The sequence below is a fragment of the Oryctolagus cuniculus genome, chromosome 7 (assembly GCF_051225735.1).
Source record: "Oryctolagus cuniculus isolate XC-2025 breed Fujian yellow rabbit chromosome 7, ASM5122573v1, whole genome shotgun sequence".
NCBI classification, from domain to species: domain Eukaryota; kingdom Metazoa; phylum Chordata; class Mammalia; order Lagomorpha; family Leporidae; genus Oryctolagus; species Oryctolagus cuniculus.
The window spans coordinates 85572428-85599743 of record NC_142873.1 but is presented as its reverse complement, the minus strand read 5'-3'; the positions used below and the strand labels follow the sequence as shown (position 1 = coordinate 85599743).

General features: G+C 40.1%; 1 pseudogene; it reads right to left on the bottom strand.

The window, feature by feature from the left end:
* Positions 1-23317: 23317 nt before the first annotated feature.
* LOC100355138 (large ribosomal subunit protein eL28 pseudogene) overlaps positions 23318-27316 on the bottom strand; it is a 114219-nt pseudogene continuing 110220 nt past the window's right edge.

Below are 27316 nucleotides of genomic sequence, written 5' to 3'. Positions count from 1 at the left end.
TGGGACTATAAGCCAAAATAATATCTGTGATTCTCTTATAAATAATGCTCGCTGAAAGATTCAGACTAATGACCAAAACACTTCAGTTCCAGAAAGATGAGCACGAGAACTTGCCAGTACTTTGGAAGACAACTCCTCCTGTGTCAAAGGAAGCTTTTGTGTGTGTGTGTGTGAGCTTTATTTACAATCATTAAATATGAATATGGAAACATAAAGAATAAAGTTAAGATGTATAAGGGAATAAGCCAGAATTACTTTTGTTCTCTGTCCCATATTGCAAGGTCTACAGAATTCCAGGGAAATGGAAAGCAACAGAGTAAAATCTCTCCAAAGAACCGCTTGATAAATTTCCCATCTTTTGGCTGGAAGGAGAGATCAACCTTTGTCTTTGAGTCTTTTACCCAGTTCTGTAACTCATAATGAGGCCCACCTGCCTCAGTATGCTGACAGCACAGCTGTGTTCCTTCAGATGCGGTCTCCTCCGGAGACTCACCAAACCTGGATGAAGTTCAGATCACCAGTTAATGTAATCACATTGCTGGTCTCCAAGGAATGGTAACTAGCTTTTCAAAGAACTATGGATAGTCTGGGAAACTTCTGTATAGTCAACACACAGACAGTGCTATTTGGGAGTGGAGGCCATAGATCCTTGTTGACTCAAAGTCTGAATTACTCACTTTTTGACACACCCTCATCCCTACAGGGGATGAAAAAGTGAAGTTTCTCTTAAAACTGTACCATTTTAATATCCTTCTTTCAGTATTAGACAATAGAGATTTGAATCTTGCCCCTATCATATATTAGCTGTCCAAGCATGGCCGTCTTTGCTTTGGTTCCCTTATCTGTAAAATGAAGTGGTGATGAGGATTAAATTCATTGTACAGAGTTTAGAACAATGTGGGGTACATAGTGTTTAACAAATGTATGCAAGGTTTCTATCTTGATTTAGAGAACTGTTCAAAACAGCCGATGTTCTTCCTGGGCAGACAAAAGGAGAAAACTAATGCTTAGTAACCTTTGGTCCATAATGTGAACAGGTTGCCTTGCTTGTTCAATATTGGTATGATCACTTTTTACATGCATTTTCCAGGGTCTGGTGTCTGCAGTCTTTTATTCATGACAAGCTACTTATGATGTAGTAACAGCCTAAAATCTTTAGCAAACTGAGCCATGTGGAGTTCTTACAGTTTCAGGTGATGAGGTGTTTGGAGGCATGCTAAGATTGGATATTATCAAATGGATTAATCGTAAGCTATTACCATCGACATCAAATCATAGAACTTTAGAACTGGAAGGGTTCTTTTTTACCAAATTGTTATCAAATGTTACCCCTTCTTTTTACTCATATTCATGAGGAAACTGAGACACAGAGTTGATACATCATTTGCTCGGTATTTCTGAACCAATTCATGGTAGAGGACTGAAATATGGTCCAGTTCCCCAAGTCATACTTTTGTCCAACCAATATTTCTTAAACTCTTATGATGTAAGACATTGAGGGAAAAAAGAGACAAAAATCTTATAGTCTAGGGCCAGGCATTTGGTGTAGTGATAAAGAAGCCAGTTGAGACACCTGCATCCCATATCTAAGTGCCTGGGTTTGAGTCACAGTTCCACTCCTGATTCCAGCTTCCTGCTTGTGCACGTTCTGGGAGGCACCAGGTGATGACTCAAGTATTGGGTCCCTGCCATCCCATGTGGGAGCAGATTTAGTTCTGGGCTTCTGGCTTTGATCTGGCCTAGCCCCTGCTATTGCAAGCATTTGATGAATGAAGTAGCAGATGGGAGATCTATGTATTTCTGCCTTTCAAATAAATAAATATTTTGAAAAAGAATCTGACAGTCTAGAGAAAAATTCTACCAAGTAAACTGACAGTTATCATATAGTCTAATAAAAATTAAGAGCTACAATATTGGGTGGAAAGATGTCAGAGGGCGTCATTCATTCTACTAACACTGCATCACTGAGGAGCACCTACTTTAAGTCAACACTTTCCTACGTTCTAAAGATATAAATGTAAAAAGGCAAAACCCTTTCATAATAAAGGTTGTACAACTTATCACAAATATAATACAGAGTACCACACTTCATGGTGTATGAGGGTAGCATACAGCAGAGTGCTAATGGAGTATAAAAGACGGAAAGCTCACCAAGGGATAAGACAATTGAGTAAGACATGAAACTGGCATTAGACTATGAAGGAAACAACAAACAGAACAAGGCATTTTATGCTCAGAATTTCTTCCATGAAGTCAGAAGCAAAATTCTTTTTTATGTCTTTTCTAATTCTGATCCTTTCTTCCAATATAGTATCTGTTCCCATGATAGTCTTTCTCAGAATTTATAGGGATGATCTTAAATGTGGTGACCTTAGAGCACTCCTTCAGTGAAATGTCTTCTTTTCATTGTGCATCCTACCTTATCCTTTCTCAAGGATTCCTTATGTATTTAAATGTATTCTCAAGATTATTCACTTATTCCAACTCAGCATCCCATTACATTTGCCTCTCAACAAGACCTGTTTCCTATCCATTGTATTAAGAGTTATTTCATAATGGGTATTATTTTTCATATTAAACTTTGTGACAAATTTTCAAACAAAATTCAGAATACAATTTTTTCAGTAAAAATCACTTCTGAAACAACAAAATTATAATATATTTCTATTTATTGTCCAAATATACATGTGTGAATATGTGTATGCACATTTAAAAAGCTATTAAAGTCTCCTGAGTAAGTGAATATTAATAAAACAGAATAGTATTAAATGCCTAGACACTATTATCTAATAATGGATGAACTGAGGTTTTTTTTTTTTTTCCCAAATCAAATGTGAACTCATCAGCCCTAGATGATTAGGAGGGAAAAAAATGATGTAATAAAATCAACTTTTAAATAGCTATTGCATGTTGCATTTCCTGGGATTTTCAAATGTTTGCTTGAGAATGGCCAAAACAATTGAAATAAAAGATAACAAAGATCTGAAACAATTCTTTAGATAAATCACATTTATAAATATTTATAATTTTCTCCAATTCTCTACATTATTTAAGGAAAAAAAGTCACTTTCCCAGGAAGGAAATGTGACTTTAACAAACCACTCTGGTATTTCCCTTTCTAGGAAATAAGCCAGATAGGGAAAAATTTGGAAATACTGAGAAACTATTTTAACTCTGTTGATACTAAACAACATTATTAATTCCAAGAAGTTTTCTTTTTAATGAAGGATAATAATTGAAATAAAAACTGAGTAATACTAAATAAAATAAAATCTGGCAACCACCTGCAAAAGATGGTTTGGTATAACATTCTAGAAAGTACCTACACTAGGATCAAGACACATGGATTTGCTGCTTATCTAGATAGAAGAGATTCTTTAGATAAGTTTTTTAACATGTCATTTTAAGTATACCATTTGACGGGACCAGTGTTGTGATGTAAAGGGTTAAGCCACTGCCTGCAATGTCAACATCCCATATAGGCACTGGTTTGGGTAACAGCTGTTCCACTTCCGATCCACCTCCCTGCTTATGCATCTTGGAAAGCAGTGGAGAATGGCCCAAGTGTTTGGGGCCCTGCCACCCACGTAGAAGACCCAGATGAAGCTCCTGGCTCCTGGCTTTGGCCTGGCTCAGCCCTGGCAGTTGTGGCCACCTGGAGAGTAAACCAGCACATGGAAGATATCTTCCTCTATCTCTTTCTCTCTCTCTCACTGTAACTCTGACTTTCTTTTTATTTTTTATTTTTATTTTTTTGACAGGCAGAGTGGACAGTGAGAGAGAGAGACAGAGAGAAAGGTCTTCCTTTTGCCGTTGGTTCACCCTCCAATGGCCACCACGGCTGGCGCACTGCGGCCGGCGCACCACACTGATCCGATGGCAGGAGCCAGGTGCTTCTCCTGGTCTCCCATGGGGTGCAGGGCCCAAGGACTTGGGCCATCCTCCACTACACTCCCGGGCCACAGCAGAGAGCTGGCCTGGAAGAGGAGCAACTGGGACAGAATCCGGTGCCCCGACCGGGACTAGAACCCAGTGTGCCGGCGCCGCAAAGCGGAGGATTAGCCTAGTGAGCCGCTGCGCTGGCTTCTAACTCTGACTTTCAAATACATAAACACATCTTTTTTAAAAAAAACAGTATACCATTTGACAATTTTGACAAATGTGTGTACTTCTGAAACCATCTCCCCAGGTAGGATAAGAATATTTCTGCCACCTTGGGAAGTTCTCTCATGCCTCTTTGCAGTTAACTCCCAGCCTCTCATCTGCACAAACCATCTCTTCCCAGGCAGCTACTCATTTTATTTCTATCATTATAGGTTGGTTTTACGTTTTCTGGAACTTCAAATAAATGTAACCATATAATAGGTATTATTGTTTGTCTGGCTTTGTTTTGCTCAGTTGTCTTTGAGACTCATCTGTGTTGTGTGCATTGATAGCTTTTCTATCAGTTTCTGATCTAAACTTATTTATTATTATTTATAAGATGTTGCTCCAGTACTAGCAATTTCACATGTAATTTATTAAAAACCTGGTTAGAGGACACTATTTTAGTCCTCTCTCTTTATGCCCAGCATTACATACCTCCCGTTTGCTACTTCATGTCACAAATGCAATAATCTTACTAAAGTATAACTCCATTGAGCTGCCTTACCTTTGTGCTATTATTATATCTTTTACATAGATATCAACCTCATTTCACAATGTTTGTTTTTTCTTTTAAATCATGACTTATATTTACCCATTTATTTACCATTTTCAGTGCTCTTCTTTCCTTCTTACATGTTAGAATTAGATAAAGCTTTAGCTGGAGGAATATTCCTCAGCATTTCTTACAGTGTAGGTCTTTACTAGAAATTTTTTCAAAAGATACTTCCAAAATTCTTCAGAAATTGCATTGACCCTTTTTAGCACTATTTTTTTAAAGATTTATTTATTTATCTGAAAGGCAGAGTTACAGAGAGACAGAGACAGAGCAGATAAAGACAGGCAGATAAAGCTATACAGTGAAATTTGAATTTTAGGTGTAATTTTTCATTCTAGAATTTTCATTTGCTTCTTTTCAGTTTTTAGTTCTCTGTTGAGATTCTTTCCCTCGTCAAGACCATAATTTCCTTTATTTATAAGAAAACATTTTTCTTGTATCTTTTTTAAAATATTTATTTATTTATTTGAAAGAGTTGCACAGAGAGAGGAGAGGCAGAGAGTGTCAGGTCTTCCGTCCGATGGTTCACTCCCAAGATGGCTGTAACGGCCAGAGCTGCGCAGATCCAAAGCCAAGAGCCAGGAGCCTCCTCCAGGTTTCCACGCTGGTGCAGGGGCCTAAGGACTTGGGCCATCCTCCACTATTCTCCCAGGCCACAGCAGAGAGCCGGATTGAAAGAGGAGCAGCAGGGACCAGAACCAGCACCCATATGGGATGCCGGCGCTTCAGGCCAGGGCATTAACCCACTGCGCCAAAGCCCCGGCCCCTCTTGTATTCTTTTAACATATTTATAATGGCTGATTTCAAGTGTTAATCTGTGAAAATTAATGTGTGAGCATCCTAGGTTTGGGTCATATTAACTCCTTTTTTCTTGTGTATGGAATGTCTTCATCTAATAATTTTTTTTTTTTTTTTTTTTTTTTTTTTTTTTTTTTTTTTTTTTTTTTTTTTTGACAGGCAGAGTGGACAGTGAGAGAGAGAGACAGAGAGAAAGGTCTTCCTTTTGCCGCTGGTTCACCCTCCAATGGCCGCCGCTGCAGCCGGCGCACCGCGCTGATCCTGGCAGGAGCCAGGAGCCAGGTGCTTTTCCTGGTCTCCCATGGGGTGCAGGGCCCAAGCACCTGGGCCATCCTCCACTGCACTCCCTGGCCATAGCAGAGAGCTGGCCTGGAAGAGGGGCAACCGGGACAGAATCCGGCGCCCCAACCGGGACTAGAACCCGGTGTGCCGGCGCCGCAAGGTGGAGGATTAGCCTATTGAGCCACGGCGCCGGCTTTCATCTAATAATTTTTGTTTATATGAAAACTCTGAGGATACTGGATTCTGTTACTGTCTTCTAAAGAGTGTTCCTTTTGATTCTTTCAATTGCTGGTGGATCAATATAAATTTAGATAAGCTTTGTTCTACACTTTGTTAGCATGGACCTATGAAAAGTCCAAGATATTTTTCAAGTATCTGTTCCTTGGCTATATTTATCTCTACAGAGGAACAGAGTTTGCAGGTTTGTTATAGTGGATCCTGAGTAGGTGTTATTCTAAAAAGTGATCCCTATTCAAGAAGCATGTTTTTGTTTTTTGGTTTTTTTTTGTTTTTTTTTTTTTTTTTTTTTTTGACAGGCAGAGTGGACAGTGAGAGAGAGAGAGAGAGAGAAAGCGTCTTCCTTTTCCGTTGGTTCAACCCCCAATAGCCGCTGCAACCGGCGCTGTGCTGATCCAAAGGAGCCAGGTGCTTCTCCTGGTCTCCCATGGGGTGCAGGGCCCAAGGACTTGAGCCATCCTCCACTGCACTCCCTGGCCACAGCAGAGAGCTGGCCTGGAAGAGGGGCAACCGGGACAGAATCCGGCATCCCGACCGGGACTAGAACCCTGTGTGCCAGCGCTGCAGGCGGAGGATTAGCCAACTGAACTGTGGAGCCAGCCAAAAAGTATGGTCTTACTGATGTTTCAGTTGAATGACTTAGATGTTAACTTCAGTCTCTCCATTCCAATGGGGATAGAACTCTAATGTCCTCCAGCACTGCTTCAATACAGCTCAATAAATTTTCTTCAGATATAGAGAAAGAGTGAGGTTACCTCCTTTCTCTCAGGGACTATGCTCTCGTGCTGCTTGTTATCCAATGCATGGATACAGTTGCCTCATATATTTTGTTCAGTTTCATGGTTGCTTAAGGGAGTTTGCTAGTCCTGTGTTGTCATCCATTCCTAACCAGAGTTGTAAGTCTTCCACAAGTATAAAATGACTTTGGTTTCCATTTGGATGAGTAGGTAGTAACAGCTCCATTAACTGGTGAAGGAAATCTAGGATCAGCAGGGACAATGATGACTTAGGTCTTGTTCATGTTGTGTAGGAGGTATGAGAGAAGCTGATAGAGATAGTGATGAAATTATTTATCTGTTAACACACTTAAATTTATCACTTATGCATGCACAAACCATTTCTTTATATTATATTTAAATTAAAAATTTAATTAAAACCAAAATTATAGTAAAGAAAATATTTGTTTCCAAAATATTTATCAAAAACTTGGGGATTTTCTTTTTTTATGAGGAAGGAATGAGAATCTATTTAATCTTTTAATTTAATGAAACAATGTCCTTTTAGTTCCATCCTTCATGAGAATTATCTCTTGGCTATGGCAGATCAAATATAATTCTGTGTCACACACAGTGTTCTCAGCGAGGCATAATTCCTCCAATCACAAATATAAAAGTAAGGTAAGAACAGAACTGGGAGGATATAAGTAATAACAGTGGATAGATACATAGATGTGTATGTGTGTGTATGTTTCTGTGATTTAAGAAATTAAAGCAAATAGCACTATCATTGTACAACTTTGAGACATCACCATTCCACTAGAAGTTTTAGTTTTACCAGTAGTAGCATAAAGGGCATCTGGGGAGTAGATTTTCAAACAGTTTTAGCAGTAGTTCAAAAGTAGCCATTGATAAATAGAAATTATACCATGTCCATTTCTGCATACCTACAGGAGTCCTTCTTATTTGCATACAACTCACATTCCTCATAAGTGGCTGGTGGCTAAAGGGACTGTAACCTCAAGCCAGTGGTCCATGGTGACTTTTGTTCTCTGGCTCCCATTCTATAGGCTGCGCACACACGTGAACTAATTTTCGTTGCATGAAGACAAAAAGCAAAACACTAAGCTTGCTTGGAGCATGAGAAAGGAAGGTGAAATAATCCACAGTGTTTAACACCATTTAGCTAGCTTGGTAATCATTTGATCTAAGCTGCTCTACACTCTGTATTTTATCCATTTGTCTACTTATCTACTTAATTATTTAAATTCCTGGGCCCAAATCAGTGCCTAAGCCATGGAAAGTGTGCTCAACAAATCTCTCCTCTGCTATGAATGCCAGGAAAAGATGGCTGTCCCAGTTACTTTGATACAGAAGTCTCTAAACAAAGGTACTTCATCACCTTCAGTTCAAACTGCCTGAAAAATTGCCTTTCTGTCCTAGTGGGATGAAATTGGCAATCTATACCACAGAAAGAAAGGCTGGGCAAACTTGGGTCTTGAATCCTGGCTTCACCACTTATCATTTAGCTGTGTGATGATGAACAACCTCCTTAACAGCTCTCAGTCTCAGTTTTCTCATTTGTAAAAATGGGGGTTATAATTGTACAGACTTCAGATGATTAGTGTAAGGACTAAAAGATTAATAGCAATTACACATGGGTTGGACACATGAAGATATTACTATATGGTTATTACTGTAATTATTACTGTTATTAAATCATTATCAAAAAAGATAAATTAATAAGAATGTTCACACTTGCAAATGCTAATCATAAACATATACTGTAGCTATTAACCAAAAATTTGACTGTAGACCAAGCTTTTCTTCTACAAAATAATAAGATAGTTTTTGTACAAGCAAAGATTTTGAAGTACTTGTGACCTATTCTCATGACAGAACATAGAGATATATTTATTCCTTTGATAACTGTAGTTGGTTGAATTGCATCCCCTTAAAAGCTACGCTCAAGTCTTAACCCCCAATACCTATGAATGTGACCTTATTTGGAAATAGGGTCTTTCCAGATGTAATCAAGTTAAGATGAAGTCATGTTGGATGAAATTCAATTGACTGGTGTGTTTATATAGGAAAGGAGAGGCAGTTCAGATGCAGAGGCACAGATACACAGGGAAAGAGGCCACATGAAGATGGAGACAGATCGGAATGCTGCAGCTACAGCCAGCAAGGACCAGGAACAGAAGCAACACCAGAAGCCAGAAAGAGAAAAGGAAAGATTCTTCCCTTCACAGAGAGCATGGCCCTGCAAATACCTTGACTTCAGACTTAAAGTTTCCAGAACTGTGAGAAAATAAATTTCTGTTGTCTTATGCCACAGTGTTTTTGTTAACATCATTCCTAGAAAAATGATACAATGGCTTAAAAAGAACAGGACTGTTCTTGCTGTGTTTTTTTTTTTTTAAATTCATAGTGAAACAAATCTTTAAAAATGTCTTTAGTTGGATTTTGTTTAAAATGTATGGTTTGTAGGCAGGAACTTCACACTTCATTTTCCTTTTAAGCTTTTTTGGAGGAGAATGATATTTATAAACTATGGAAAGACAACCGCAGGAAGAGGTGTTTTAAACATGGGGATATGTTTAAGTAATGTTACTGATCTGAAGGAGTGTGAGTTACATTATAATACTGTGGAAGTTCTTTATAATGTTTTCCAGGAGACCAAGTTTTTGAACTCTATGTGCAGGAAACCATTACATGGGGGAAAATATTGCTTTATAGGTCTCTGGCTGGGGCTTATAAATGTTATATATGGGAAAACATTGAGTTGGGGAAGAGAGGGGACAATTAAAACAAAGTCACCTTGTGTTATGTTCCAAAATGTCAAATTATGGGGAGTGTTAATTCAAATAAATTTTTATTCAAATGTTTCTGTGCATGTTTCTGGAGTTGATTTTCCTTACATTTTAAAAAACATCTGACTTGGAAGCAAAATCAAAATTTAAACCCAAAGCCTTTCAACTAAAAGCACACAGTGCTTCTTGAGATATCCAAGTTAGAGGATGGTGGGTAGAGGGCATAGCACTAGCTCCCTAAATCATGAACACACATTGAGGTCATAAAGTTTTAGGGAGGCATCCAGGGTTTGGGCAGCAGACAGTATGAGAGGAGGAAGGAGCTTAGAAGTGACATAGATTCCATGTAGTTGTAAGACCTTTTTCACTCCAGTTACATTTATTTCACTTTTTTATGTTCTCATCTATCTAATGGAGTAATTCTTTCCTCATTAGCTCATAGAGGAATTATTTGAATACAAATATGCATAGAGTAGATAGAATAATTTCTAGCTTTAATGGAACTTAAAAAAAATCTCTTCTTCTTTGCTGAATCTTTAACACACATTTGAGATCACCTCTCTGCCTTTATGTCCTGCAAGTGGGGACAGGCTGAATGAAGTGCTAACACTATGTTGATGGGACCAAGTTACGGTTCAATGACCAGGAAATTCCAGTATCTGCCTTAGCACCATGGAACTTGTTAGCTTTTCCTTGGATGGAGTAGAGCCTTTCTGTCATTTTAGGCAGTGCCTGCAATCGGCTGTTCAGGTATAATTGCATTCTGTGCCAGAACTGGAAGGAGATTTCTGTTCACTTTACAATTCCAGCATAGTTCAGAGGAAAGATTACTAAATTGGAGCAATGAGAAATAGGCAAGGGTAAATGTGTGTAATCTTTTTGGTTCCTAATTCCTTCAACTGGAATTGTGTGTGTGTGTGTGTGTGTGTGAGAGAGAGAGAGAGAGAGAGAGAGATGAGAAACGGAGAGACAGAGATAGAAACAGAGAGAAATGGGGAGGGAGAGGAGACCGAATAGAATAATACCCAAGAATATCTTTAGAGCTACATTAGTTCAGGTATATTTTGGAATCGGGAAGCTACTGGTTTGAATCTCCGCTCAATACTTAATAGTTGTTCAATCTTTGAAAATTATTTAGCCTTTCTGAGCCTTAGTTACACCAGCTGTAAAGTAGGGAAAACACCTAATTTAAAGGATTGTTTTAAGGATTCAATGAGAAACAACACTGGAAGTACCTGGCACAAAACAAAACCTCAAACATTAGTTACCTTTCACTATATCAGTGGCATGGATCAGAATTATTAGTAAGGCTTATTTCAACACGAAACAGGGCCCCCAGAGTTTCTGATTAGCAGATCTTGGATAGGAGTATAAAATTTTGTATTTTAAACAAGTGTCCAGGTGATATTCCTGGTCCAGGAATTACTCATTGAAAACAATTTGCTCTGCACTAGGGGCTGGCAAAGTTTAGCAGTTGGGCCAAATTCATATTTTGTAAATAAAATCTTATTGCTCTTTGGTTCCCATATTACCTCTGGCTGTTTTTGTTCTATAATGGCAGAATGAAGTAGCTGCTATAGACCAGGTAAACTACAAAGCCTGAAATATTTACTATCTGAAAAGTTCTGCTCTAGACTGCCACATGGCATTCTTCCAAGCAGTTATGAGACTCTCACAATTTGTTTAAATTTTTTTCTAGTTGAGATATCAGCTATTTCCCCGAATCCAGTTGTGCCCTTCATAATGATGTTCTGGCCAATGAAAGACTGCATTTACAACAGTAGTCCTGAAGCTTGTTTTGCCTGGAAACATTGGCTTGTATAAGTACACCCTCTGAAGTTTGCACCACATGAAATCAGCTAACAGTGCATTTCTCCAAAGGTATCCGGTTGTTCAGCAATATATGACTGTATTAAAAAGGTCTATGAAGCTTTCATTAACTGAGTCAGAGAAGTGCAATGATGAACTTGCCCAGCACAGTTGTTATGAGGCTTCTTGCATTTGAACTCCACCTCTACCACCTACTGCTATGTGACCTTAGGTAACTCATTTGTTAAACAGGAATCGTAACACTAGTTATGGTACTAGGGTTATTTTGAGGATTGAATTAGTACATTTGAAGCACTTAGAAAAGTCTGGCATACTGGAAGTCCTCAATAAGTGCTAGCTACCACCATTAGTGTTGTCGCTAACAAGAAAAGGACCATAGGGGTACTCTTCTCAGAACATATTTTCCCTTTCTGAAGTTTTCAAGCTTTTTAATTAGTATGTGAGATCATAAAATATATTCATTTGGGTGTTTATGATAGCAAGGCAGCCACTTCAGTTTAAAGTTTTTGATCACAAATCTTGTTATCTCTAATAAGTATTAAAAGCAAAGAGGCAGAATTGCATTTTTGTAAGTGATTCATTAGAATTAATGACAAAATTAATAGGACCTTACCCAAATCCCTTCTTTTTCAGCAGTCCTTTGTAGAGCCTTAAAGGCTTTTCTAAAGTGGGAAGGAGATCAAAGTTTCTTTAATTCAGAAAATCCAGCGTATCATACTGAGGAATCTCTGTGGTTAAGCTTAAATTTCTACCCTAAGTTGTTTGTTCTGAGTCTGCAAGGCTCCAGGAAAGTCTTAGGAAATGATAGGTTCTTTCTGGGTCCCTTCCTTGTGCTGTGTTGCTTGTGAAACTTTGCCTTCTAATAGTATTTGAACATGAGGCACCAAGGACACAAATGGTAAATTATGAAGCCTCTCTCAGTGACACACAGAAAACTCCACTGTTGCTTTCCTGTTGTGTCCACACTACAATCCAGCTCTCAGTCCACATTCTATCACCTTTTACTATCTAAAAGCACAGCAGTCTTGGAGTTAGGCTGATCTAGATTCAAGTCCCACTTTTCCCCCTTTAGCGGTTATGAGCCTGAGCCTCTTCTGTTTTGTCCTTCCTAAAATGGGATAAAAGAATAACACAGGTATTGAGAACATCAAGGGCCTGACCATTATGTAAAGTGCCTTGCAGAATTCTTGAGTGTGTCAGGGCTCCACAGATGTCAGAGATTTGCCTTGATTACTCTGTCCCCACCATTTTTGGAACTAGATAATGAGATCTTTTAAAGTAATCTGTCTTTATTGTCCTTTGAAAATGATTTTCTAAATAATGAGAATCAAAGTCCCTTTAAACTGCATTGTAGCTCTCACTCAGGGATAATAGTCATCACCGAAAGAATTAAAAGCCGCTGGGGGCAGGCACATACTTTCCTTTAAAAGGACAGTTCCAGGAGAGCCGGAGAGTGCCAGGCAGCCTGAGCAATCACTTAGGCCAGGATAAATTAATTGCTGCTTGGGAGCAATTAATTGCAGTGGGAGAAGCCTTGTGGTGTTAATGAGGCAATTAGCACTTGGGGTAAAAATAGCAACTAAATTTAAGTTGAAACAGAAAGGGTTGAAGGCCAAGACAATGGCCTGGGGCAGTGACAGGTGACAAGAAAGTGGACACACAAGTACTAGTATTTAAAGAAATTGAACTGCTAAATTAGTGAGCTTTTTTTTTTTTTTAAGAAATACTCTCCAAACACATTTTTAAGAGAATATAACACACAGATAATATTGAGGAACTTATTTGGATTTAAGACATGGGTATATGGAGAGCTTATTCCTTATTCTGTACAGGTGATTCTCATTCTAGAAATAAGTCAAGCTATTTTACCAATACTCATGTTTCTGTAAGTATGTATTTCCTGGTGACAGCCTTGGGAATGCTGGTAAAACCTCCATAGGTGTGCCTATCATAGCTATGAATCCAAAGCTGCAGGACAAAACTATGATTTGCACCTCTCCCTTGAGTCAAAACCAAGCTCTGAATCTTATACTTTGAAGGTAAACTACAGTTTATTTTCTTCTACTTCTATGCTTTTAAGTAGATAAACCTTTTTCCCAAATTGTAACGGTGACTGCGTATTTCTTGATTCATGGTTATAACAATTGACTTCACCTGTCTCAAACACATAGCCCACCCCCTCCTCCTGCCAACGCACTCAAAGAGCAGCAGTACTTACCTTTGAGAGATGACCTGCAGATAACTTAAACTACTACAAAGATGTGTCATGCTTTCTACAGCAATCTGGTCTCAGTAACACCTCACTAGGATCTTCTACAATCTTCATACACACTTGTTGATTTAAAAAAAATTACAGGGGTCAGCACTGTAGCATAGTAGGCTAAGCCTCCACCTGTGGCACCAGCATTCCATATGGGTGTCGGTCCTAGTTCTGGCTGCTCCTCTTCTGATCCAGCTCTCTGCTGTGCCTGGGAAAGCAATAGAAGATGGCCTAAGTGCTTAGACCCCTGCACCTGTGTGGGAGACCTGGAAGCATCACCAGACTCCGGGCTTTGGATCAGCTCAGTTCTGGCTGTTGGGGCCATTTGGAGAGTGAACCAGCAGACAGAAGACCTTTCCGTCTCTCTGTAACTCTACCTCTCAAATAAATAAATAAAAATCTTTTAAAAATTACAGTGAAAATTAAAATATGAAATAGCTCATTTTTCTCCTAAACAAGAAAGTTTTAAAATCTCAGGGCAGAAATAGTTTGTGTTTAATGTTAATTTTATAGCAGATTCTCATGTGGAACTATAGATAACTTCTTATAACCTTCAAGTAAGCAACCAAAACCTCTTAAATGCAGTGGAGAACTGAATTAAGGTTAAAAGATTTAAGTATGCTTTCTCTACTAGGCAAAGTGGTACTTATACATATTCATCTAGTTTGGAGTTTAAATTTTCAACCATAACCTAATTAATCAAGAATTTAAACATCAGAAGGCAAGAAAATTTGACTAGGTTGATTTGACCAAGGTGAGTCTGACCAAGATTTTTTAAAAACTTAATTATTCCTATTTCTTTCAGAATCTTTTTTCCAGAAATGGGTCTGTGTTCAACTGGCCATGGACAATAATGAATAAGGCTGACAGTAAGTAACTAAGTTTTTTATTGTTTAGATGTTGCGGAAATGGCTTTGAAATATTTCTAAAATATGACAAGTGACAATAACAAATCATTCAGAATTAATCTACCATTCTCAGGAACTGAACCATGGTCTCCAGAGAGAGCTGGTATGATATGGTGATGTCACCGGATGAAGAAAAAAGGCATTGGTGGGGATAGAGTCACTACAGAGAAAGGAAATTATCTATTACCAGGTGGATTGCTCAATAAAATTTAAAATGTTTTAAAAAAGAAAGCATTGCCATTGAACAGGACTGATGGAGAAGTATCCCTCTTCCACCACCAATGCCTTGCACGCCATTAATTTTAATAACCATCCTTCATTCTTTCAAGGTTAGGTCATGGATGTTTAATTTCTCCAAAGAACTGGCTCTGTGGCAGAGAAGAGCTTATCAAGAGGGTCCTACAATTACACAGTGATCTTAGGACAACGTGTAAAAAAGCATTCTGATGATTACAATGATGTCTTTATTCTGTGCCAGAACATCTTAATTTTATTTGGCCTCCTTGATGCTGGCACTAGAAATCACAAACAGCTGTTTTATATCAGAGTTCATTTGGTACATTCCATGCAGTCCATTGTATGTGAAGTGCAATCAATCAGTTCTCAAATTTTTCAACAGCCACAGGACCGGATACAATATGCTTCTTAAGAGAATGCAGCTTCAACTCTGTCACCACAGTAATTTACACTATCCTATACCTTCTTCTTCCCTACTGATATATTTTTCCCATTACCTTCAGCTCCCAAGATTAATAATACCATGTGCCTAATTTCAGGCTGTATCCTTGTCCTCCTCTCCACTATATTAGTTTGCCCAAATCTTGTTTCCTTGAGTGGACATCACAGATAGCATCTTTTATAATTAACACATTGGTAACACAGATTTATCAGTATTTAGTGGATGGTAGGAATAGGATTTTTGGCCAGTGGTTCAAGTCCACTCCCTTCTCTCATATTCACGCTGGAACCCTCATTTATCAAAATTTCATGTTTCTATTTTGAAGAAGATGAAAAATATCCTTTATCATGCATTTATGTGGGTGGATAACCTTAAGAGAAAGAATTGACTACATACATCCATGATTTCATTGTGGCTTTACAAAAAAATATTATAGGCAATGATGTTTGATTTAGGTAGTAAAATGCCTACTCTTTTAAAATGCCTCTTTTTTAATCACATAAAATCTAGTTTGTGACCAGCTAAAATCAAATAAAACAGAATTAATAAAATATTTTGTATATTTCTTCCAAATGTTAGTTAATTTGGCATGATATAAATAATTTAATCCTATAGCAGGAATTAATAGAGTTCCAAGTACATTCGTGTTCTATGAAGCTGGCAAGAGGGAGAGAATAAAGGGGAGATTGTGAAAAATTAGCATAAATGAAGGCACTTGGAGAAACAATTGAGCTGAAGGGATCTTCCAACACTGAAGAATTCCTCAGGTCTCTTTCCAATCTAAATGCAGGGCTTCACTTTGTATTGATAAGAAAACTGAAACTCAGAGAGAAAAAGTTGCCATTGGTGCATGCAGAGATACCTCAGGAGGTGTGCCAGCAAATGCTTAACAACAACATCTCTGGGGGGAGATGTCTGTGGTGTAAATCTCCCAGGATAGCTGATTTCAGACTACCAACATTTGTCAACCAGCTGCAAATTTCCTTAAAATGTAACCATCTCCTTTAAGAACTAGTACCACACATCTCATTCTAACACATTTTTGCTGTAGTTCTGGCTTTACAGTGACAATGAAAGGACCTTCTTGGTTCCTCTGCCCTGACTACCTGTAGGTAAGAATATTTAACGTGTAGGTAAGAATATTTGGAGAGGAATCTTATCCCTACACCAGGGACGTTAAAGCCCCTGTGTTACTGACTCACTGACTCAGTAGTGAGGGCTTTGATTTTCCTAACACAACTGGTCCACGCCTTCTTTAGCTCACTTTGAGAATATCCAGTCTTCTTGGGGCCTGGATTGTTGCCAAAGAACCCTACTCACCTTCAAATGTGATTTTCCATATATGGCAACTGAAATCCCTCACAAGACAGTTATGGGTTTATTTTATTCTACTTTAACATTTTATCCAGTTGTGCAGGTGGGAACTAAAACACAGAGGGGCAGCTACAGCTGAATGGGGGAACATAGTAGTAGGGGTGGTCTGAGAAATGTTCACGGTGAGTAAAGCTTACAGCTCTATAGCCACTGGAGAATGTGCTGTTTCTAAAGACTTAGAGCCCCTTTATCATCTTTCAATTCTGACTTAGAAAAGACCAAAATGCATAAAAAGCCTTTGATGCTGAGTGAAAGAAACATCAGATAGGGTTGTGTACCTCTTTCTTGAACAAAAGACATTCCATGATGATGTCATCAAAGATATATTGAATTCAAAATATAGCCTAGGAAACTTCATGAGTAGCTATGATTTAGATACCAGAATTTAAAAAATACCAACTATGGCACAAAAATGAATGAATAGTCATACACAACCACGACCACAAATCACAATTCACTGAGCAACTTGTTAACAATTCTGAGAAAAATCAGTTCAGCAGTAGAGAAATAAATTATAATACATCCAATAAATGAACTACTATACAAAATTTTAAACTAGAGCTATGAAGACCATGTAGCCACATGAAGATTGTTTCTTATTTGTTAGGTGAAAAGATATAAAATTGTGTATCACTGTATGTATAACAGTATTGAAAAATACATCCAGGAAAAAAAAAGTCCTAGAAAGATAAATTTCCAAATTGATACATTAGGATTGGTGGAATTCCTATTTTTAACTCTTTTCTCATGATCCTAATTTTCTACAGTGTAGTTATATTTAAAGAATGACTATATTAAAACAAATGATAAAATTAAAAATTCCCGAGCAGTCTTATCCCTCAGCCAGGACTACGACCACCGTTCTGAATCCTGTGAATGCCCTTGCTACCCTCCTGCACACCTGTGGCAGTCCCACTTCTCTGCAACCAGAATTACCACTTCAAGACTTGTGGCAAAATGAGGTCACTTGAGGTGCGTAGCTGTCCTCCATGTTGCTTTCTCAACTTCCTGTGGAAAGCCAGGCTTCCTGCTTTGTTAAGCTCTTACTGCCCTGGGACGGCTCCTCTCAGGTGCCTTCTGCTAGTGACTGCCTTTTTCCCTTTCATTGGGGTCTCTGGGTCATCTCCAATTGCTAACTTATTTTCCTACACCTTCAACCTCTTCAGACCCAATATGCCAAGAAAAGGACTTGTCCTCCTCCTTCCCTCAATTGCCTCCCAGCCACAGATCACCCCCCTGCCAACTCCATAAAAAGCTTATCCATCTGGAGGCACATGTTGGTCCACTGCCCCACTTCTATTGCTCCTTGGTAATATCCTTCACTGTCTCCTGAAGGTTCTCTCTCTGTTTTACTGAAGGTTTCCGCATGTGACTATCTCCCTGGTCACCCCCACCAGCAAAACTCAAGTCTGGATCAATGTTATTTCTGCATCCTCTAGTCTTGTACCTGAATGACAAAAACTGCTGAAAAAGCAAGTAACTCTGCCATCTGGAGCTGCTGCAAATTCATGGGCTTCCCTCTTAATTGCTTCCTCAAGCCCATCTCATTAATCTTTACCAGAGATAGAATGAAAGCGCACTAGTAAACAAAGCAACAGGCTGAGTGGAGTCTGCTAACATTGATTGTCTCTGAGCTCCAAATTCACATTTCAACTGATGCTCTGTGATACAGGTGGGATTCCATTAAGCATTTCTCTGCGGAGGTGAGCACGATGTCAAGCTTGCTCAGTAGAGAGTGTTGGGGGACATTGCAGAAGGAAAGGGCTTCCTGGCAGTAGTATGTGGCACCTTCAGCAGCGTGGGTGTGAGGACATCTTGTGGTGCTTGGCCCCAGCCTATCACACTGAAAACACTATGCCTCAGGGGCTTTGCATGGCCTGGTGATCATCTTTCCACTTCTCTTTCCATACAGACATTCTGTGCTCCAGGTCTCCTGCTGGCACTGGATCCCTGACTTTTAAACTCTTACCTGCAGGTGTGTCTCTCACAGTCCTGTTCATGCTATGGTCCTCTCAACCTAATCTCTCTCCGAAGAGGGACACCAGACTTTGGGGTCCCTCTCCAATTGCCTGTCCATGCACTGGCCAACAGCCCTGCCTGCACTCTGGAAGGTGCTTTCCTGTTCATCTTGTAACTGTAGATCACCTCTGGTCAGCAAACCAGAAAATGTCTCTACCATGCTTTGGGTTCAACTGTGCATTCCCCAGTGAGATTTGAACCACAGCCTTGGAAGGGCGGCTCCCTTTCAAGTTGATTCTCCTCTCTCTACAGTACCACATAGAGTATTATTATATCCTAAGTTATTCTTGTATTACAAGTCTAATTATTTATATTATTAGATTTCCTCAATTTAAATCACTACATGGTTTCAGTCTCCTGATTGGATCCAGAATGCTAGAGCCAAAGACCCAACCACCCTATTTAGTAGTGAAGATGTTGGTCAAGGGAAGATGTGTCTGTATCTACTGCTTCCACTTCATGTTGTCTTATTCATTTTGTATTTTACTGCACTTTGGCTTCTACCCCCACCATATCATACTCTTCAAGATAACTAACAAACATAGTACTAATGCTAGTGGGTAGTATTTTGAATTTCATCTTATTTGACTTATGGTCTCCATCCAATACCCCGCCTTTGTTTCATGACACTACACACTCCTTCTACTTCTTTGACAGTTCTTTCTCAGTCTCCTTCAAAGGACTTCTTCCTTCTGCCTATTTCTTGAGTGTTGGTGTTTTTCTGGATTCTATCCTAGGTCTTCTTATTATATCATATAATTTCTTGAGTTTTGTCTTCCAGTCCCATGCTTTCAACATTCACTTATATATGAACACATCCCAAATCTATATATTTAAAGATCAATAGTTTAAATTTCTGTCCTGAGCTCCATCTCTCCTCTACACATGACTCATAGGCAGCTCAGTGTATCAAACTCAATGTGCCCAAATGATCACCTTTCCTGCCAAATATGTTTTCATCTTCCATTTCTCTGCATCAGTGAATGACACCACCAATCACCTCACCCAAGCTAGGAACCTGGGAGTCATCACATATTTCCTTTCCCTCCTCCAATTCTAAAAATATATCAGCTACCAAGTCCTAATGATTCTCCTCCTGAAAAGCCACTGAACCTTACAATTTCCTTCACAGTTCACACTTGAGTAAGGGGGTGAAATCTGAATGAGTAGGAAACTCATCCAAGAAACAAGATGGTGGTCACAGACTGCACAAAGGTAGAGATGTGAAACAGCACAATTTGAGGCCATGCTATGCTTTGCCATAATTGCCATAATGGGTAATTTTATATGCCAACTTGGTGAGTCCGTAGTACCATTTGACTTGCAGCAGAAGAAACTGTCCTCCATGGTGTACATGAACCTTATTCAGTAAGCTAATGGCCTTAAGAACAAAAGCTGAAATTTCTCAGAAAAACATAAATTCTGGTTCAAGATGAGATAATCAACATGTGCCTGAGTGTTTCCCACTTGCCTACAAACTTCTAACTTTACAGCCTTTCTCTCTCTCTGGTTTGGTTATCAGTCAATTAATTGGACTGGCAGGTTTACCCATGGTTAGTAATTAATTTCTTCTTTGAACAGAGCAAGAAATAATTAGTTCAGAGCATAGATAGTAAAAAATCAAAAACTAAGTTTCATTTTTTGGGCTACTGTCTTAGTACACTTATTTCTGAAAACAAAGGAAGCTGTGAAAGCAATGAAGCACTCATGTTGGCTTATTTATACTGAGTATCTAGTGGCTTGCAGGGGTTCAATAGTCTTTTTTTTTTTTTTTTTTTGACAGGCAGAGTGGACAGTGAGAGAGAGAGACAGAGAGAAAGGTCTTCCTTTGCCGTTGGTTCACCCTCCAATGGCCGCCACTGCCGGCGCGCTGCGGCCGGTGCACTGCACTGATCTGATGGCAGGAGCCAGGTCTCCCATGTGGGTGCAGGGCCCAAGTACTTGGGCCATCCTCCACTGCACTCCCGAGCCACAGCAGAGATTTATTTGAAAGGCAGAGTTACAGAGAAGCAGAAGTAGGGGGGTGTGTCTTCCATCTGCTGGTTCACTCCCCAGATGGCCACAATGGCTGGAGCTGCATCTACCTGAAGCCAGGAGCTGGGAACTTCTGGGTTCCCCATGTGGGAACAGGGGCACAAGGACTTGAGCCATCCTCCACTGTTTTCCCAGGCCATAGCAGAGAACTGGATCAGAAGTGGAGCAGCCAGGACTTGAACTGGCACCCATGTGGGATGCCAGCACTGCAGGCGGCAGCAGTACCCGCTCTGCCACAACACCAGCCCTGAGGGACTCAATATTCTTTTTGGGGGGGGGTAGTAAAGACAGCCGAGAATGTTATGAATCCCTAGCTGTGTTTTCTTTTTACTTTATTTTATTTTTTTTGTACTTTTATTTAATGAATATAAATTTCCAAAGTACAGCTTATGGATTACAATGGCTTCCCCCCCAATAACTTCCCTCCCACCCGCAACCCTCTGCTCTCCCACTCCCTCTCCCCTTCCATTCACATCAAGATTCATTTTCAATTCTCTTTAAATACAGAAGATCAATTTAGTATATATTAAGTAAAGGTTTCAACAGTTTGCACCCACACAGAAACACAAAGTGAAAAACACTGTTTGAGTATTTTTTTAGTTTTATAGTTATAGTTTTATAGTTATAGCATTAAATCACAATGTACAGCGCATTAAGGACAGAGATACTACATGAGGAGTAAGTGCACAGTGACTCCTGTTGTTGATTTAACAAATTGACACTTTTGTTTTTTGGCATCAGTAATCACCCTAGGCTCTTGTCATGAGTCGCCAAGGCTATGGAAGCCTTTTGAGTTCACCGACTCTGATCATATTTAGACAATGTTATCGTCAGAGTGGAAGTTCTCTCCTCCCTTCAGAGAAAGGTACCTCCTTCTTTGATGACCTGTTCTTTCCACTGGGATCTCACTCGCAGAGATCTTTCATTTAGGTCCTCTTTTTTTTTGCCAGAATGTCTTGGCTTTCCATACCTGAAATATTCTCATGGGCTTTTCAGCCAGATCCAAATGCCTTAAGGGCTGATTCTGAGGCCAGAGTGCTGTTTAGGACATCTGCCATTCTATGAGTCTGCTGTGTATTCCACTTTCCATGTTGGATCATTCTCTCCCTTTTTTTTATTCTATCAGTTAGTATTAGCAGACACTAGTCTTGTTTGTGTTATCCCTTTGACTCTCAGTCCTATCATTATGATCAATTGTGAACAGAAATTGATCACTTGGACTAGTAAGATGGTATTCGTAAATGCCACCTTGATGGGATTGAATTGGAATCCCCTGGTATGTTTCTGACTCTACCATTTGGGGCGAGTCCAATTGTGGCTCAATATTCTTGAAGAAAACTTGCCTTGAGATAGGACATTTATTAGTTCATCAACATTTCTACAAATGTAAAGAAGCCTTCTAACAACCTTCCATCCTGAGATACTACTTCACATTCATACTAAGGGAGCATCTGCAAGCATGTGTTCCTTGCTCAATAAAAATTCAGTAGAACAAGTGACCCCCCCAGAAGTGGTGATGTGACTCATGCTGATACCACAGTTTTTACATAGAACTAAGTGAGTTCATTCCTTTGTTCATTAGTCAGGCAAATATTTTAAAGACTTGGGTTTTTACCCCCTACTTTCAGGAAAGAGATGAGAGGAGGAAAGCACAGGAGTCCCTTAAAATATTTTTAGTTTTTAAGTAGAAGCAAGCCAGTGGAAAATTAAACAAGTAGACCAAAACTTTCAAGTTAAGAGTTTAATGTTATATGGTATGTTTTTAGCCTCTTAACAATTCCTGGTGTATAGAATGTACATTAAAATAATTATAGAATCAGCCGGTGCCGCGGCTCACTAGGCTAATCCTCCGCCTAGCGGCGCCGGCACACCAGGTTCTAGTCCTGGTTGGGGCGCCGGATTCTGTCCCGGTTGCCCCTCTTCCAGGCCAGCTCTCTGCTGTGGCCAGGGAGTGCAGTGGAGGATGGCCCAGGTGCTTGGGCCCTGCACCCCATGGGAGACCAGGAAAAGCACCTGGCTCCTGGCTCCTGCCATCAGATCAGCAAGGTGCGCCGGCCGCAGCGCACTGGCTGCGGCGGCCATTGGAGGGTGAACCAACGGCAAAGGAAGACCTTTCTCTCTGTCTCTCTCTCTCACTGTCCACTCTGCCTGTCAAAAAAAATAATAATAATTATAGAATGCATTACCTGAAATGTAATCCAATTATCAATTGAATTACACTGGGAAATCAAAAAGAAAGCCGATGAAAACCTCAGTAACAGTACAACCATGGAGAATTGAAAAGTTGGGGTAGAATTTAAACACATTAATAACTGTCTCTATAGGATCTTCCAAATTCAGTCTTCTTGTTTGAAGTTTAAGTAAAATTTGATTTGATCATTCTTTTAGAGATCAAACTTTTCCAAGCAACCTCGTTTGTAGGTCCCCTGTTGGTCTTTATGACAAATTTTAGTGGTATATGATTATAAGAGTCAGAATCTAAACAAAAGCCAGGAATTTTTCTGGTTTCTATTGTGGAAAGTTCCATTTCTGAGTCTCTTCTTAGCATTCCCACCATCATACCACCATTTTAGTGTTATAAACATTTTGGAAAGACACAAAGAGTAAAACAAGGTGTCAAGCATTTTCTTAGCATTCAAACATTTTGTTAAATTTTTTTTTTTTTTTAAACAGGTCTGACTGTTTATTGTGGGCAGGGGCTCAGGAGCTCTTGGTGGGGCGGGTGCGCTTCCTCTTCACCATCATGGGCTTCTGGCTGCGCAGGATGGCGCTGGCTCTGCGGATGGCGGCCATGCGCAGGTCGGGGCGGTACTTGTTCTTGCGAATCATGTGCCGGATGCTGCTGAGCGTGGCCCGGGCGTTCTTGTTGATGGCGGTGCGCACTTACGAGGTGGCCGGCTTCCGCTGGCCGGATCTGCGCTTCATGACCACCACGACGCCCTTGCCGTCGGCCGCCGGCTCCACGCCCACGGTCTTGCGGTGGATAAGCCCGTTGTAGCAGAACGAGTTGCGGGCCTTCAGGTTGTTGGGCTCCGTGCTGTACGTCTGCTTGTTCCTCTTGATCAGGAAGCTGCAGCAGTTGCGCACGACCATCCACTGCAGGTGCGCGGAGATGGCGGCGGCGGCTCCTCGCGCCGAGGCTGCCGGAGACGGAAAGAGACATTTTGTTAAATTTAAAGAATAAAAAATTATTGGGATTTGCCTAGTAAAGGGAATTCTAAAATGTTTTTAATAGGGGCATAATTTCATTGCCCTAACCTGAAATGCCATTATCATGAAGGCCATAGTGCTATGTACACATAATAGGCTTGTCCCAAAAATCCTTTATGGGATCTGATTCTATTCCACACAAAGGCAAAATGTTTTATGTTTCAGTTTTGACACTTGTGAAAAGTAAGCAATACTTACTTTTTTGAGAGAGAAAAGCAAAACCAAAAATGACAGTTACATTGTAAATATCACAAATATTCTCATTTAATGGAATGATAAAAGGGTACTTCAAAAAGTTAGTATAAAGGAAATTAAAAGATAAATTACTTTTGGTGCAAGTTTTTTTTTAATTAATGCATAGTTTTTTTCATAAAAAGCATTTTCCATGAACTTTTTGAAGATTCTTCATGTTATGTACCTAACAGTAGAACCTGGCATACAATATGCACTAGAACACTTGCTAAAAGCATTAATTAAACAAGAAAGTCATTGTTTTTATGTACTGGGAAAACTTTGGGGGATTCATTCATTATTTAGCAGTTATTGGTCCCATTTTTCATAAAAACAGATATTTCAATTCAGTTTCCAAATGAAGTAACTGGCCAATATTGGAGGCACAGCCACTGGTTTTTGTGTTAGTTATGCATTAGTAGATGATTGACAGTGGGGTCAATTCTAGTCCCTCAAGGAATTTATAGAATTGTTCTATCCATTCTGAAATTAAAATGCTACAGATAGATATGCAACTGAGAGCCCATTCTCCTTTCATTACTCCCCCACCTCCAGAAAGGAGGGAGGTTCAAGGACAGGATTTGCTTCTTGGTAACAGCTGAAGCCTTGCCCAGAGTTGGTCTTGGGAGTGACTGCTGTGAGAACTAGTCATCACCATCATTTGGGGAGAGGTAGGAGTGGAGGCGAAATGTCTCTGAGCTTGGCTTCCTCCCAGGAGAAGGGAGGATACTGGAAGTGGAAGGAGTGTGATGGGTGAGAATGAGCTCACTAGCAAGTAACTGTAGCTGTCAGTTCCCACAAGGTTGGGCTTTGCTCAAATGTCACCAAAGGAGAACCAAAGACAAGGTCTGTAAACAACCACAGAGATAATAAGAGGCTGGGAAAGGAGACTTCGTCAAAAGGCTTATGGTACTGGGGTAATTTATTCTAAAGGAAGGAAGGCGGAACAATATTTATTTGGGGCTACTTAAGATTCAGTCGGAAGAAATAATTCCATAGTTTACTGCGCACTTACACAAGTCAGGCATTTTCAATGCTTATTGCCTGTATAAACAGGAAATATTATTGTTATATTATTATATTATGTTATTATTTAATAAAATAGTAGTAAACCTATGGAGGACCATTTTTGTATGAAGAAACTGAGCCTCTCAAAAGTTCAGCAAGATAACCAAATGGCACAGATAATGTGAATGGTACTGGACTTTTCTTCCAGGTTAGCCTGACTGATATTGCAGTGACTGTATGAAAAGTTGCCCTACTGACAGACGGATTTGGTTACAATCCCAGAGTTGAGGGTCTAGAAAGATAGGAGGATGGTCTATAGAAGCATCTCAGGTCTATCATTATCTTGTGTCTGCTAATGGCAACATGGAGTCCATTTTCTTCATACTTCCCTATCCTACAAATTCTACATTTCTGCTCCCAAATCAATCCTCTGAGTGACTCTAAGACACAATGACAAATTTTTTTTTTTTTTTTTGGCAGGCAGAGTGGACAGTGAGAGAGAGACAGAGAGAAAGGCCTTCCTTTTCCATTGGTTCACCCCCCAATGGCCGCTGCGGCCAGCGCGCTGCGGCCAGTGCACAGCGCTGATCCGAAGGCAGGAGCCAGGTGCTTCTCCTGGTCTCTGCAGGCAGAGGATTAGCCTATTGAGACATGACGCTGGCCCACAATGACAATTTATACATACACACAGACACAGAGAGAAAGAGAGAGAGAGAGAGAGAGAGAGAAAGGAGGAGAGACTTGGATATATATATACACACCTTCTTCAAAGCTTTTGGATAGAGGGCATAAATTTCAGGAAGAGTCAACCCTTTCCTGTAAAGGAGTGTAGGATTCTGTCTTGGCCAGTGTTTCCTTGAAAGATGGAAAAGAAATGAAATAGTCACTACTATAAAGATGCTTCAGGGAGATATCAATAATGATAAGCCAATAATAGTTTAACACACCATGTCGTGGGGCCATGGACTGGTGACCCTGAGATTCGCTTATAAGTGAAATTCTTTTTTTTTTTTTTTAAAGATTTACTTATTTGAAAGTCAGAGTTACACAGAGAGAGGAGAGCAGAAAGAAAGAGAGAGAGAGAGAGAGAGAGGTCTTCCATCAGATGGTTCACTCCCCAATTGGCCGCAACGGCCAGAGCTGCGCCGATGTGAAGCCAGGAGTCAGGTGCTTCCTCCTGGTCTCCCATGGGGGTGCAGGGCCCAAGCACTTGGGCCATCCTCCACTGCACTCCCTGGCCACAGCAGAGAGCTGGACTGGAAGAGGAGCAACTGGGACAGAATCCGGTGCCCCAACTGGGACTAGAACCTGGAGTGCCTGCGCTGCAGGCGGAGGAGTAGCCAAGTGTGCCGCGTCACCGGCCAACCCCCTGAGATTCTTAAAACCAGAGAAAGACAGAGAAGGGCCTGGGATACCCTGGTCCAGTTCCTACATCACTCATGAGGAAACTGCCACCACATAATCTTGGTTTAGGTAAAAACAGTATGAGACCTGAGTCCAGTAGAGAACTAGTGCTTTTCAAGTCCCATAAAATGTCAACCCACTCCCATATACTTCAATTTATCAATGTCTTCAGGCCAAGTACACAAAGTCTACTTTCAATCATTAACTTTCATTTCATCTCCCAGCTCCAGTCCAATGTATTCTGTAGAGCCAGCTTCAATCTGCTCCATGCTATTTCCTGAACACTCTGTGAACAACTGCGACTCTTGACTTTTGCTTGCACCCTTTCCTGAGCTTCAGATTTCCCTACTATTAAAACTGGAAAAAAAAATTCTATCCCTTCTTTAAAACTCAGCTCAAAATCGTCACTTCTGAAAAACTGCTAAAACACATGCTCAAAGGCAGTTAGGGTGTACTTGTTGTGTGGTGTTTATTATGATTTAGTACATTTCCCTACTGCCCCAAAATGCATATGATTATTACACAGACTGGAATGTGCACATGTGCCACATTCCCATCTTTCCACTATCCTCCTTTTTCTATTTTTTGGCATTAAGGGAACTTTCTCCGAGAGAGAGTACCTATGATCATGGAGGTGTTAGAGGGTTCGGGTGAAGTCTAGAGCATGGGGTGCAGGAGGCTGATCTCTTGGTATTTGCTCCAATTCTGACACAAAGGGATGTTTTGGAGATCTTGGATTTTTATGTAGATTATGCTCTGGAGGTCACCAGACTTGGAAGAGAGGCAGCAGTTGAGTACAGAAATTCTTTCC